The following is a 14,278-nucleotide window of genomic DNA, read 5'->3' on the forward strand; positions in this document are numbered from 1 at the left end:
TTTGACCCTTCAAGGTCACTCAAGGTCAAAGGTCATGCTGCCAAAAGAAAGCCCATATGAGACTTCCTAGATCTTGGTAATAGTAAATATCTCCTAAAGCCACCATCATCACTCGCTGGGACTTCTGATATCTCTTATTTTCTCTATAATAATTCTTCCGTATCCCTTCCGTACAATTCTCAATAGACTTACGCCACGATAATTTTTGCACTCACGTCGCTCACCTTTGTTTTTGTACAGGGGTACAGTCACTGCCTTTTTCCAGTCTACTGGCACAGTTGAACTCATCCATGCCTTCTTACATATCTTCAACAAGCACTTCATTCTACTCTCCCCACAACACTTAATCATCTCTGCACACACTTCATCTACACCAGCTGCTTTCCCATTTTTCAGCCGCTTCACAGCGTTCATCACCTCTCTGAGTGTCACGTTTCCTGGCACTGCATTCCTTCTTTGTACACCCCCCCAAACCAGTCATGTTAATAGTCGCTTTGCTCTCTCCATTCCCATTCATCAGACTTTCAAAATATTCCTTCCATCTAGTCCTTTCTTCATCCCTGTTATGCAGCGTGTTCTAGGTCCCGACTTCTCGGTTCCAGACACGGTACGGTTCTGGGTTCTTTGTTCCCGACCGGGTCAGTATCAGCAAGGAGGGAAAACACAAACACCGTGGGTCAAAAGGCACATTTAGATATTATCATAAGCACAGTACACACACGGTTCTATGTTCAAAACAGAGGCGCTACAATTACTTAGAATAACAGGTACAATAATAGCTCTCTACCTAGCTCAGGAAGTCTGACCTTGACACGGAGTTACACCTTCCTGATGTACAGTGTCACAGGCAATATTTCACGGATACGTCAGACAGAGCACAGTGTATCCAACATGACACATATGATAATATATATCCAGATCCTTAACTCTAGGCATCCGCGTGACACGTGCGAGATCCTAGCTAAAATAAAGTATCCGCGTGACAGGTACGAGGCCCTAGCTAACCTTAGTCTATGCACACGTTACAGGAGCAAGGTTATATAATGTCTGGCACGGAATACGACGGGCGCGTATCACGTGGGACGATTATAATATATCCTAACCCTTGAGTCTAGGTATCCACGTGACAGGTACGAGCTCCTAGCAAATATAATGCATCCCCGTGACATGGACGATACCCTAGCTAACCTTAATCTATACACGCGATACAGGGGACGAGTATATACACTGTTTTGCACTGGTCACTGGTCTAGGGAGGGTATATGCACTTAGGGGATGGGGAAGGGAGGAGGGGAGTGCGAACACTGGGGAGGACCACACTGACGTCTGTTGTTCTGTGAAGGGGGGGGGGTGACACTGGGGAGGGGCTGTCACTGTTGGGAAACCGACCCGTATGTGGGTGTTGAGCACTCTGAGCGAGTAATAGAGTTCACTCTGGCACACTGGGGGACGAATCACAATGGGGAGGGTTGAAAGGGCTTCGCTGTGGCTCGGGGGACGGGGAGAGGGCCTCCATGGGGGGCCAATACACTAGGGAGGGATTCGGGGGTACACGAATAGAAGGTCTATGACAGTCCTGGCAGAGGGGAGGACAGGGCCCACGGGACGGGAGGGCTACACCGGGAGCCTCAGACGTCGGCACGGCGTGGGAGGTGGGTCGCCCGGTGAGTAGTACAGGGGCGGGTGGTCCACGGGGTCGTCACAAGTCCTCGAGGAGTAGGCGGGTGGTGTGTTGGGCGGCTCCCTAGCCGCTATGGCCAGGCAGGAGGTCGGGCTCCCAGGGCTAGGGCTGAAGAGGGCCAGAAGGCACACTGCTTGGCGCTGGCCCTAAGTCGTAGATGGGACCCTGGGAGAGGATTGGGGGAAGGCCCGGGGCTGGGGTTGGGCATGGAGGGGCGGTGCCCTGGGCGAGCCGCTATGGTGTCCTGATAGGGTGGCCATCCGGGAGGGGCTGCAGTCTCGTCATCAGGAGGAGACCGACAGGGGAGAGCTGCAGCCTCTCGTCCTGGGGGAGTCCGACAACACTGGGGGCTGCAGGGACAGGACACCGGCTCTCGGGGACATCACACCTGCTCCGGCCTCTCATGGGGTCCCTGAAACAAGACAGGAGTTGACCTCTGGTGTAGAGGGGTGGGAAGTGGGGCACCTCATTTCGCCATCAGAGGGGTGGTCGGGGTGGGAGGCGCCTTCCTCTACTGGAGCCTGGAGATGGACTAAGGGAGAGCGGTGGGGGCCGACTGTCCAGACTCCACAGACCCTGACGGCGGGGAGTAGGCACCCAATGGATACACCCGGCTATTGCCACAGCTCTGACGGAGACTGCACTCCAGCTGTTGTGCTGGCGGCAGGGAGAGGGCGCCCAATGGATACGCCCGGCTAAGGCCACAGCTCCGCCGGAGGTTGCTCTCCGACCTTTGGGTCTGGGACTCCTGTCCTGGAGACAGCACTAGTGGATGGCGATGTCTTCTCTGCTGCTCCTTGTGGGGGATAGCAGCCCTTAAGGCTCCTCCTGAGTCCTCTTTCAAAAAGGAGGCCGATCCAGGGGACTTGGCATCCGTGGGTCTGCTAGGGAGCTTGTTAATACAAGTCCCACCGCAATTCTGGCGAGTGTTCCCTCTGCCAGAGTGCAGTGTGCTTTTCCTGTATGCAGTCGGGTGGTCTGGCTGCAGAGAAGAGGGGCGTCGGGGCGTGAGGGACACAGGACGCTCTTGCCTGGAAGGTATGACAGGTGAGCCAGCCTCCCTGTCATCTCCTTGTGGGGTGGGTATCGCCGCCCCGTACTCTCCTCTTGGGGTGGTGGTGTACGGCTCACCCCGCTGCGGGGATATTTCAATTCCCATGGGTTAATAATCTACCACTTACATCCAGGGGCCTTGTTTTGTCTACAAATGTGTAGGGGACACAATTGCCATCATACTACTTTGTGCGAACCGCAGGGGGGAGGGGGGTCCGGGAGTGCGTGGCCCCCCCGGTCACCTACGGAGCATTTTTGAAATGTGAAGGTAAATGTATGTACAGTACAAACGCAACATTCTATTGTAGAAGCGTCTAGGGAGAAGACTATCTTTTAATCATTGTCTACCATTGTGTGGGAAAATTACATTAATATTGGGTAATAAAAAAATAAAAAAAACAGTACAGGTTTCTACAGTGTACTTTGAAAGATAAAGATGTCGAACTGGTACCCTAGCCCTATAACCACCAGAAGACAATACAATACAGTACTGTTCAAAGGAAAACTACTAAAAACGAGCATACACTCACCCATGATAGTGATACTACATAATTTAGCATTTGTGCATTGTTTAATAATTCAAGTAACTGACATCGCATGATTGCACACTCAGAATTTCCCAAATACATGGGATCTAGCATCAACCCCTCCAATGAACTCTTTTGCTATCTCCTCACATGACAATTCCCTGAGGATGGCTCTATGAACATGGTAGATGGTGACACGATTGAGAGGTTGTTGACTCATGGTAAACCTTAGCCAGGTCTTGAGCTGACGTAGAGCACTGAAGGAACGTTCTGCCTCACATAAGCTTGCCGGAGATAATAGTGGTACTTTCACAAGACGCTCAACTGCAGGGAACATACGTCTGACTGCAGGGTCCATTTCACTGAGGTGTTTCCTGTGTTCCTCCAATGTTGAGTCTTTGTAATGTCGTCTGAAAAGCTGGAGTTCCAGACTCAGAGAAGATTCATCAAGCTCAGGATACTTCCGAACAGCACCTGTGTTCCCATCACCAATACACAACATGTTTTTCATATCACCTGAACTGTAGTGTACTGTATAGAAAGGATTTTTCCAATAAGAGGGAGAAAAAAAAAAAACGGCGTAAAGCTATTCATCCTGAAAAATTTCTGTTATGCTACGTGTTCAGAGTCCAACTTCTTGTTCTCTGACACGAGCGACTGATCTGGGGTTCTCTTCGAGACCGGGTCTAGAGCATGCAGCTAGAGGAACAGGACATAAAAACTCGGGTCTACCAACCTTACACGTATATTGCTACAAAGGCCAACACAGTACTTAATACAATCTTAACACAACACACTGTACAGATTAAATACACAGTAAGACAGGAGGACTCTGGTTGGGCTGCCGGGGACTGGGCTTATCAGGTGTCGTCCAGGTGTGGGAGTGGTCCCGTCAGGTGTGCCTTCCCACAGGAGGCACGGGACCACTGCTATGGACCGGGTCATCCGAAGTGGGCTGCTGGGCACTGTGGGGGAAGGCCTTTCCCTGGTGAGGCCTCGGTAAGAAGGTTGGCCCTCGGGACTGGGGCCGAACAGGGTGAGCAGGTGTGCTTCCCTGCGCCTGTTCCTGGAGGAGGACTGCTTGGTGATGGGGCTGGGGAAATCATGCCCCGGAGTCCTGGGGACGCCCCGGGTGACTGAGGGCTGCAGTCTTGCTCAGGTCAAGCTGCCGTCAGGGGCTGCCTGCAGTGTCTCTTCCTTCAGGAGTCCGACAGTGAGGGGCGTCATAAGGGCGCTGGCTGTAGGGCATGGATCCCCAGACTCACCACAGGGCCACTCCAGATCTTCTCCAGCTGCAACTCCGCCGGGGGGCTGCCTCTGTGGAGAAAGAGAGAAAGGTGTCCTGCTCGGCCTCTGGATGGGTGAGGCAAGCAAGGGACATCCTCCTTGAGGGGTGTCACAGGGGTAGCAGACGAGGGATGTACGGTGGCTGATCCCTCCCCAGTGTTGACGGTGGCTGTCACCAGGGTTCTGCTTACCCCTGGGAAAGTAGGTGAAGGGGGTACGATGGCTGACCCTTTCCCAGCACGGGCGGTGGCTATCGCCAGTCCTGCTCCCTGCGGAGGTGGAAGACGAAGGACGGACAGTGGCTGTCACCGCGGGTCAGCCCTTCTCTGTGGTTGCAGCCGAGATATGTATGGTGGCCGATCCCTCCCCAGTGCAGATGGTGGCCATCACCGCAGTGCTGCTCCCAGCGCAGGCTGCAGGTGAAGGGCGTACGGTGGCCGACCCTTCCCTGGTGCAGACAGTGGCCGTCGCTGCAGTCCTGCAGGGGGTAGTAGCAAAGAAACACACAGTGACTGACTTCTCCCAATGCAGATGGTGGCTGTCATTGCGGTGCTACCTGGGACTCTAGGAGTACAAGTCCCAACCCGACCCTGGTGAGTGCTGGCCTGGCTGGAGAGTAGTCTGCCGGGGCGGCGTTCCTCTGGCTGGCTCCGTTGAGGGGAAGAGGGGCGCAAGGTAGTGGGGGCCATAGGCCCGTCTGGTCTGGACCCTTCATGCGCCCTATGCGCCACCTTGTAGTCTCCCCTTGGGGTGGGTGTTGTGACACACTGTCCATGGTTCCTCCTTGGGGTGGGTGTTGCGCCACCCCGTCCGTGGTGGGATGGGTATTTCAATTTCACCTAGAAAAGTGGGGGGGGGGGACAAAAGATACTCTGTCGCCCAGGCTCCAAAGAGTGGGGGGACACGTCCCCCTGTCCCCCGCCCAAACGAGGCCCCTGCTTACATCCTTTACACCTTCACATTTCTTTCCAGTCACTTCTACATTTCTGCACCACTTTCCAGAATAACTTCCTATTATCAGAATAATTTGCATTCATTTTTCTTCCAAGATCATCATTTATAATAATAATAATAATAATAATATGTGAAATAAAATACCTCCAAAAACTTGCTAGAATATAAAAAGATGTCCCAGATCTGGAAGGATTATGGAAAAATGGAAAAAAATGTTCGTTATGCACGTCTATCCAGTATCGAAAATAATATAGTAGTAGCACGCCACTACTACTACTACTACTACTACTACTACTGCTGCTGCTGCTGCTGCTGCTGCTGCTGCACCACCACCAACAAGAGCTGTTATGCTGAGTGTTTTTAGGCCGACTCCTCGTACTAAAAACACTAGCCACTGAGCGGGGTCCTCTTTCCGGACCAGAAGTAATGCACTAACAAAGGAACAGGACATAAAAACTAGGCAGTCCACCTTTAACACATCTATTACCTTAATTCTAACACCGTGACAATATTACATAGAATGATATTATGGGCAGAGGATACAGATATACAAAGTTACGTTAGTACAACACGGGATATTCACACACACTATAATTATACTTTACAATAGGTTAAGGGTCCATAAGTGAATGAGACTAACTTGCATTAAAGTCCAAAAGGTCTTAGTGTACTGGGGCAATCGAGATGTCTGGGCTTGTTGAGCCGGGGAGGGATTATTACTATAAAAGAACAAGGGGAGCAGATCACTATAATTCACTGTTTGGGCTCGGCGCGGCAACTCTCGCCCGTGCGTACACTGACAAGGGGGGGGACTCCTCTAGACTGGACTTGGGAATAGCACTAGTTGTACGGGCCCAGAACTTATAGTCTTTTCCAAGGGAAGGTATTTACGGACACTTTTTGGTGTAATCCCGCTGGTTCACTTTGTCACTGGATCACTATCTCTGTCTCACTATAGGAAAGGAAAAGTCACTAATCTTGCCCGAGTTTCTGGGGCGATATCACTCTGTCACTATAAGGGGACCTCCGGGGGCTCTACCCGTGGCGGGAATCACCGTACCCACTGGGGGGAGACTCGACCCGGGTCCGATGTTGCAGGGAGACCCTCTTGCCTGGGGTCTCGACCTGTTGTAGGTCCTCACTCTGGTCACGGTGCAGGGAGACCCTCTTGCCTGGGGTCTCGACCTATTGTAGGCCCTCCTCTGGTCACGGTGAAGGGAGGCCTGTCTATGTTGGCCCTAGGGACTGGGGCCAAACAGGTGTAGCAGACGGGTCCGACGTCGTAGGGTCTGTGGCAGGGGGAGGTCGGCGTTGACGGGCTGCTGGGCTCGCCTGGGGGTCCGAGGGCTGCGGAGGTCTGCCGGGGGACGTGCTGTCAGGTGTGGGCTGCGGCCTCGTCTCCTGCTGGTACCTGGGGAAGACAAGAATTTCCCGGGGGTGGGAGGTAGGTCCCGACTGGGGCCGGGCCTCTGTTCGGGTGACACTTTCGGGGCAACTCTCCCGGGTGGTGTCCAGCTACTCCTGCAGGAGTTAGCTGACTTTAGAGGACACACGGAGGCCGTGGTCTCTCTTGTACTTAGGGAGGGTAGCACAGAGGCGACTCTCTCTCTTGTCTTCACAACTGCCGTGGCACCAGGTTGATCAGTCCTGGGACCCACTTGTGGCTTTGTGTGAGGGTCTCTTATCCTTGGTGTGGCTAGGGGTGTGGGCCCCGTATAGTCCACTATTGGGCCTCCTGCCCTGTTTGTTATAGAGGGTTCTTCTCCCTCGTCAAAGGACCTCCTGTCCTGGTTGTGGCAGAGGGTATTACGCCCTCGTGGCTCACGGTGGCAGAGGGTACTAGCCCCTCGTGGCTCACGGTGGCAGAGGGTACTAGCCCCTCGTGGCTCACGGTGGCAGAGGGTACTAGCCCCTCGTGGCTCACCAGGGTTGTTGCGGCAGAGGATGGTACTTCCCCGTGGCTCGCGGTGGCAGTAGGTGTAAACACCTCGTGGCTCACCTAGGGACCTCCTGTCCCGTTGGGGTGAAGCTGTGGTCGTCACCACAAAACTACTAGGGATTGATATTGTATCAGTCCCACCCCACTGCTGTCGATGGTTAACCCGCCGTGTAATTTGTTGCGGGTCTAGGCTCACCTGGTGTTGAGGTAGTTGCGGGAAGAAGGGGCACAGGTCAGTGGTGGTTGGATGACCCTCTTGTCCCGGGTCACTAACCTGACCGTTATCTCCTCCTCGGGTGGTGGGGTGGTGGTGGCCCGGTGGTGGTGTGGGAGGTGGCGAGGCAGACGGTCCGGTCGTGGGCATTTTACCACCGTCGCTCATGAAAAAGTCACGACCCCGTGACTGCAGGTGGTAGGTGATGGTGGTTGGTGTCCTGTTGACTGGGGTGAGGTGCTGCAGGAGGTTGATCCAGTGGTTGGTCATTGTGGTCGGTTCGTGGGCTGGGTTGATGAACAGTCGGATGGAGGATGGGTGGTTTGTGCGGCGTAGGCAGCGAAGAAGCTGGGGCGTCTGTCGGATTCTGATGGGCGGCTGGCCGTGAGATAGCCACTGGACGCGGGTGATTTTCATGCTGGTGGTTGGTGCTTGGTGGGGCGGCTGTAGCTGAATGCTGGCTATGGTTGGCGGGTCGGTGCTTTTATGGGGGATGGGTCGGTGGGTAGGGGATTTGACTTTGGGGAATTGGGACTTGGGGTTTTTCCATCGTGCTTGGTGGAGAGGGAGAGTGATGGGGGAGGTGCTTGGGGTAGGGGGTTTTTGTGGTGGTGTATGGTGGGTTGGCTGGTTACCGTGGGGTGGTGTAGGTGTATATCTGGGTGGTGGGCGTGAAAGGCGGCCTGATCTAGTAGTGGTGGTGGTGAGGGTGGGTGTGGGTGGTGAGGGTGGTTGAGCACGTGGTGGTGGTGAGGGTGTACGGGTGTTGGAAGGTGAGGTGGGTGGCCTGGTTGTGTGGCGGGTATAGTGAGCATGGTCGCTGGGTAGGGTGGGCGCGTTTGCTTGGGTGGTTCTGGGCGTGGTGCGAGTGCAGGTGGGCGAAGGTGGAGGAGTATGATTTGAGGAGGTAGTGGTTTGGGGTGGTGGAGAGGCAGGGGATGGAGGAGGTGTGGTGTGAGGGGTGGTGCGGGAATGGGTGGTGGAGTGTGGTGTGGGCGTTGTTGAGTATGTGGTGGTGCCGGGTGGTGGTGGTGGTGTAGGCGGCGGTTGAGGTAAGTCAGGATCCGGGGTGGTGAGGGGTGGTGTGGTTGTAGGTGAGGTGCTGGGTGGGGGTGGTGGTGAGGGCGGTGGTTGAGGTGAGTCAAGATCTGGGGTGGTGGGGGGTGGTGAGGTGGTAGGTGAGGTACTGGGTGGGGGTGAGAAGTAGTAGGCTTGTGAGTGTGGGGGGTAATTCCCGGAAACGTCGTCATGGCCAGGTGGTCGGGCAGAGGTGCTGGGCGTGTGGGTGCGGGGGTGGTTATTGTTGGGTGGGTGAAAAGGTCGCACGTGGCGGTTGCGATACGTGCGCTGCTGGCCGTGTTGATTGATGATGACTTGATACGGGTTGGGGACTTGAGTTATGGTGAAGGGTCCGATGAATCATGGTGCAATTTTGTTTGGGGTAGGGAGTTGGGCGACGACAACGGATTGGCCTGTTTTGTAGGGGTTGGTGTGGTTGGTATCGGGTGTAAGGTCTTGTTGTGCTTGTAGGTGGTGGAGGCGGCGTTTGAGATGGTGGAGAGGGTCGGTGGGGGAGGGTGGCTGGAGGTGGTGGCGGAGCGGGAGGAGGAGCGGGGTTTCCCCGAATATTCGCTCGTGTGGTGTTATGCCATCTTCTCGCGGGCATGTGTTCAAGCCCCATTGAACTATTTTGACATGGGCAGGCCAGTCTTCATTTCCTGTTTGTGTGATGCGAGTGTGACTTGATTGAGGAGGGAGCGATGGCTTCTTTCACAGATGCTGTTGCCTTGTGGTCAGTAGGGAGATGAGTGGGAGATGTGGAATCCGAATATTTTAGCTAATTCCTGCCAAACCTTTCCGGTGAATTCTGGTGCATTGTCGGAGTGTAATGCCTGGGGAATGCCAAAGTATGGAAACACGTGGCGAGTCAGAGCATCAGCGACAGATACTGCACTGTGGTCTTTAGCAGGACAAGCTATGATGAATTTTGAATAGACGTCCACGAAGGTGATTATATATTTATATCCTGCTTTGGGGGTGAGTGGTCCGACGACGTCAAGGGATAGCAGTTGCCAGGGTTTTGCTGCCGTTAGTTTTCCGGATGGGCCTGGTGTGCGGGTGATATCCTTTCCTAACGCACAGGCTCGGCAGGATTGCACGATGGTTTTGGCGATGGTGGTGGGGTTCGGTGTCCAGTATATGTGGGAGAGATGTGGTGGTATGTTGGGGAGGGTTGGGTGATTGGGGGGTGGTGTTGAACATGGTTCTGCCTCTTCTGTGTCACCGATGATGAGGCCTCGGGGCAGGGTTAAAGGTGTCGTGGCGAGATTGGCAATACGTATTTGGTGGGCGTTGGGAGGGAGGAAAGTGGGGGAGACTAGGCAGGATGCTAGGGGTCCGGTGGGGATGGATGGTGAAAAAAGGACTGATGTACTTGAGGGTCTGGTGAGTGTAACCCATGCTTCGTGGTGGGGTGGAATGGTAACGGTAGAGGCAATAGTGGCAGGGAATGAGGGATTTTGTGATGGCAAGGGTGGAGTGGGGGGTGGTGGTGGAAGGGAATTTACTGAGGCATTTGGGGAGTGTAGGCTTGGGTTACATGTACAGGTGGGCTGGAGAGGGAGCGTGTGGTGGTGTGTTGTGTGTGGGGGTGGTGTTGGTTTTTTTTTTTCTCTTTTTTTTTTTTCCCTTGTCGGTGAATGCTTGGTTAGGTTGGGCTGGACCGAAGTGGAGGCGACGTTGATAGCAGTCAATGGTCGTGTGGAGTTTCTGAAGCAGGTCCAGGCCAAGGTAACCATCATATTGGCTACAGGAGGAGTCAAAAATGATGAATGGATGGTCGGTGAGGACTCGTTGGTGGGTGGTAGTTTGTAAGGCCCTGGTTTCCCCACGGATGGGTAGGGGGCCATCCCCGGCGTCTACGAGGTTGGCTGAAGTGGGGAGAAGTGGGCCGAATGCTGAGATGTGGCGGGAGTAAAAGTGGGAGTAGAGACAAGACCTGGCTGCTCCCGTATCCACCAATAATCTTGTCTTGACCCCGTTCAGCCATATCTTGTTGTAGACTGGGGGTTTGTAGGTATTTGAGGTGGCCCCCGCCACCGTGGGGAGGTGCGGGGGCGGGCCTAAAAATGCATCTGCTGAGGATGGGGGTAGTCGTCGTGCTCATCTTCTTCCGGTCCTTGGTAGAGCAGTGGTGGTACGTCGTCCTCTTGGGCGTCATCTTCAAGGGAGGAAACTTTTCTACGGCTTTGTTGGGGGTTCTTTCGCTGATTCGCCTTGAGTTGTTCCCTTATGTCATGAAGGGGGCAGGTGCGGCTGCAAGCCGTGAACTCCCAAGGGTTTATGCTGATTAAGTTCCCTTGTTCCCTGGGGTTGTGGCGCTTCCTGTGCGGGTAAGCCCTGGGTACTGTGGGAGGCGGGTCTGCAGGCGATTGGTGAGGCGTCGGCTTGGGTTTTGGTGGGAGGTTGTGGTTTGTGGGGAACTTTGTCACTGCGTGAAGCGGTTGTGGTGTGGGACGGGCAGCGAGAAGACGCCTGACGAGCTGCAGGTCTTGATCCATATTTCCTGAGGGATCATATATAGAGAAATGTTCCCTGACTATGCTCGGGAGGATCCTCAGCAGGGCTTGAAGGTATGAGTGTCCCAAGTATTTACTTCAGCTTCGGGATAAGCGGTGGTGACGAGGCGCCGAGCCTGGGTGAAAGTATCATCCAGGTTACCGTCATAGGTGAGGGCGTCGAGTTGTGAGAGTGCGACAACTCTGCCCATGCAAGGCATAAAAGCCTGTTTCACTATCTGAGTGAACTGGTCCCATGACAGTTCTGGGACTATTTTGGGTGCGACATTTGTGATAATTTTTCCCAGATTCGGTAGTGTGACTGCAATTTTCTCCTTATCTGGGTCAAACCCTATGTCTAAAAGGGGTTTGATCATGTCCAAATAAACATCCATGTCACATTGGTCCGGGTTGAATTTTGGTAATTGAATGTGCGGTTTAGCTGCCATTGTGCAAGTTTCCTTTTACGTTCCTCCGTGCGTTACTTGGATCCAGAACCACCGCTTGCCACCAGTGTTATGCTGAGTGTTTTTAGGCCAACTCCTTGTACTAAAAACACTAGCTACTGAGCGGGGTCCTCTTTCCGGACCGGAAGTAATGCACTAACAATGGAACAGGACATAAAAACTAGGCAGTCCACCTTTAACACATCTATTACCTTAATTCTAACACCGTGACAATATTACATAGAATGATATTATGGGCAGAGGATACAGATATACAAATTTACGTTAGTACAACACGGGATATTCACACACACTATAATTATACTTTACAATAGGTTAAGGGTCCATAAGTGAATGAGACTAACATGCATTAAAGTCCAAAAGGTCTTAGTGTACTGGGGCAATCGAGATGTCTGGGCTTGATGAGCCGGGGAGGGATTATTACTATAAAAGAACAAGGGGAGCAGATCACTATAATTCACTGTTTGGGCTCGGCGCGGCAACTCTCGCCTGCGCGTACACTGACAAGGAGGGGGACTCCTCTAGACTGGACTTGGAAATAGCACTAGTTGTACAGGCCCAGTACTTATAGTCTTTTCCAAGGGAAGGTATTTACGGACACTTTTTGGTGTAATCCCGCTGGTTCACTTTGTCACTGGATCACTATCTCTGTCTCACTATAGGAAAGGAAAAGTCACTAATCTTGCCCGAGTTTCTGGGGCGATATCACTCTGTCACTATAAGGGGACCTCCGGGGGCTCTACCCGTGGCGGGAATCACCGTACCCACTGGGGGGAGACTCGACCCGGGTCCGATGTTGCAGGGAGACCCTCTTGCCTGGGGTCTCGACCTGTTTTAGGTCCTCACTCTGGTCACGGTGCAGGGAGACCCTCTTGCCTGGGGTCTCGACCTGTTGTAGGCCCTCCTCTGGTCACGGTGAAGGGAGGCCTGTCTATGTTGGCCCTAGGGACTGGGGCCAAACAGGTGTAGCAGACGGGTCTGACGTCGTAGGGTCTGCGGCAGGGGGAGGTCGGCGTTGACGGGCTGCTGGGCTCGCCTGGGGGTCCGAGGGCTGCGGAGGTCTGCCGGGGGACGCGCCGTCAGGTGTGGGCTGCGGCCTCGTCTCCTGCTGGTACCTGGGGAAGACAAGAATTTCCCGGGGGTGGGAGGTAGGTCCCGACTGGGACCGGGCCTCTGTTCGGGTGACACTTTCGGGGCAACTCTCCCGGGTGGTGTCCAGCTACTCCTGCGGGAGTTAGCTGACTTTAGAGGACACATGGAGGCCGTGGTCTCTCTTGTACTTAGGGAGGGTAGCACAGAGGCGACTCTCTCTCTTGTCTTCACAGCTGCCGTGGCACCAGGTTGATCGGTCCTGGGACCCACTTGTGGCTTTGTGTGAGGGTCTCTTATCCTTGGTGTGACTAGGGGTGTGGGCCCAGTATAGTCCACTATTGGGCCTCCTGCCCTGTTTGTTATAGAGGGTTCTTCTCCCTCGTCAAAGGACCTCCTGTCCTGGTTGTGGCAGAGGGTATTACGCCCTCGTGGCTCACGGTGGCAGAGGGTACTATAGTCTGACAAATCTAAACATAGGGTTTGGGTGGAGTCACCCCCTCCCTACACTATTGCCATGTTTCCTAACCCTACGATGTATAACGCCTGTAGTTTGTGTAGTAGGAATGATACATAAACATAACTCATACTAATGTAACTGTAATGAAAGTGCTGACATGTATCAAGGAAGAATAAAACTATTCTGCATACTATATTATACGATAATAGAGAAACGTGGCATAAAAATTTGGCAGTGTTGCTCTAAAAATATTCTAATTATTATTTACTTCCCCAACACTTCTAACATTGCTAATTAATTTAGCAAGTATAATTGCAAGAAAATTTGAAGGGATAAAAGTGGGAAGAGGCGATCCTTTCATAATTAAAATAAATATATCAAACAGCTCTGGGGTGGCAGCACTCACGCGACACGTGTTTGTGTGTACGCTGTGGGAGGTCACCAACCCCCTACAGGATTTAGGCCTATTGGGGAAACCTCTATAAAAAAAAAGCGCCGTGACTTTTACCTCAAGGGTGGTGCGGAAATAAAGTCAAAATTAAAATCCATACATAAAAATGTAAGTAAAAAACCATGGATGACACATAACAAAATCTAGCGAGAGAGAGAGAGAGAGAGAGAGAGAGAGAAATAATAATAATAATAATAATAATAAAACTTTATTTCCACTAAACAGTGGGTATTCTTATACATTATACAGTAGTACAGCATACAGTATGAAAGTTCTATACACAATATAATACAAGTTGATACATTTGGTGGAGAATAGTGACAGAGAGGTAAATGGTTTAAAAGGTGTGGGGACACTTAGGTTAAAAATAGATCAATTAAGGGATTTAGGAACGAAGGCAATGGGAAGGATTAAGACAGATGAGATTGTAAGATTAGGGAGTTTGAGCAATAGGGTAGAATGTATGCTCTCAATAAAAGTATAGCAATTATCAACGGCTAATTATTATACAGGTGTTGATGGTGGGGGTCTATATTTATAGGATGTGTTGGTGGTGGAGGTATAGCGGGTGTTGTTGATGGGGGTGTTGTTGGGGGTAG

This window comes from Coenobita brevimanus, chromosome 46 (assembly GCF_032717465.1).
Source record: "Coenobita brevimanus isolate Jiangsu-jjx chromosome 46, ASM3271746v2, whole genome shotgun sequence".
Classification (NCBI taxonomy): Eukaryota; Metazoa; Arthropoda; class Malacostraca; order Decapoda; family Coenobitidae; genus Coenobita; species Coenobita brevimanus.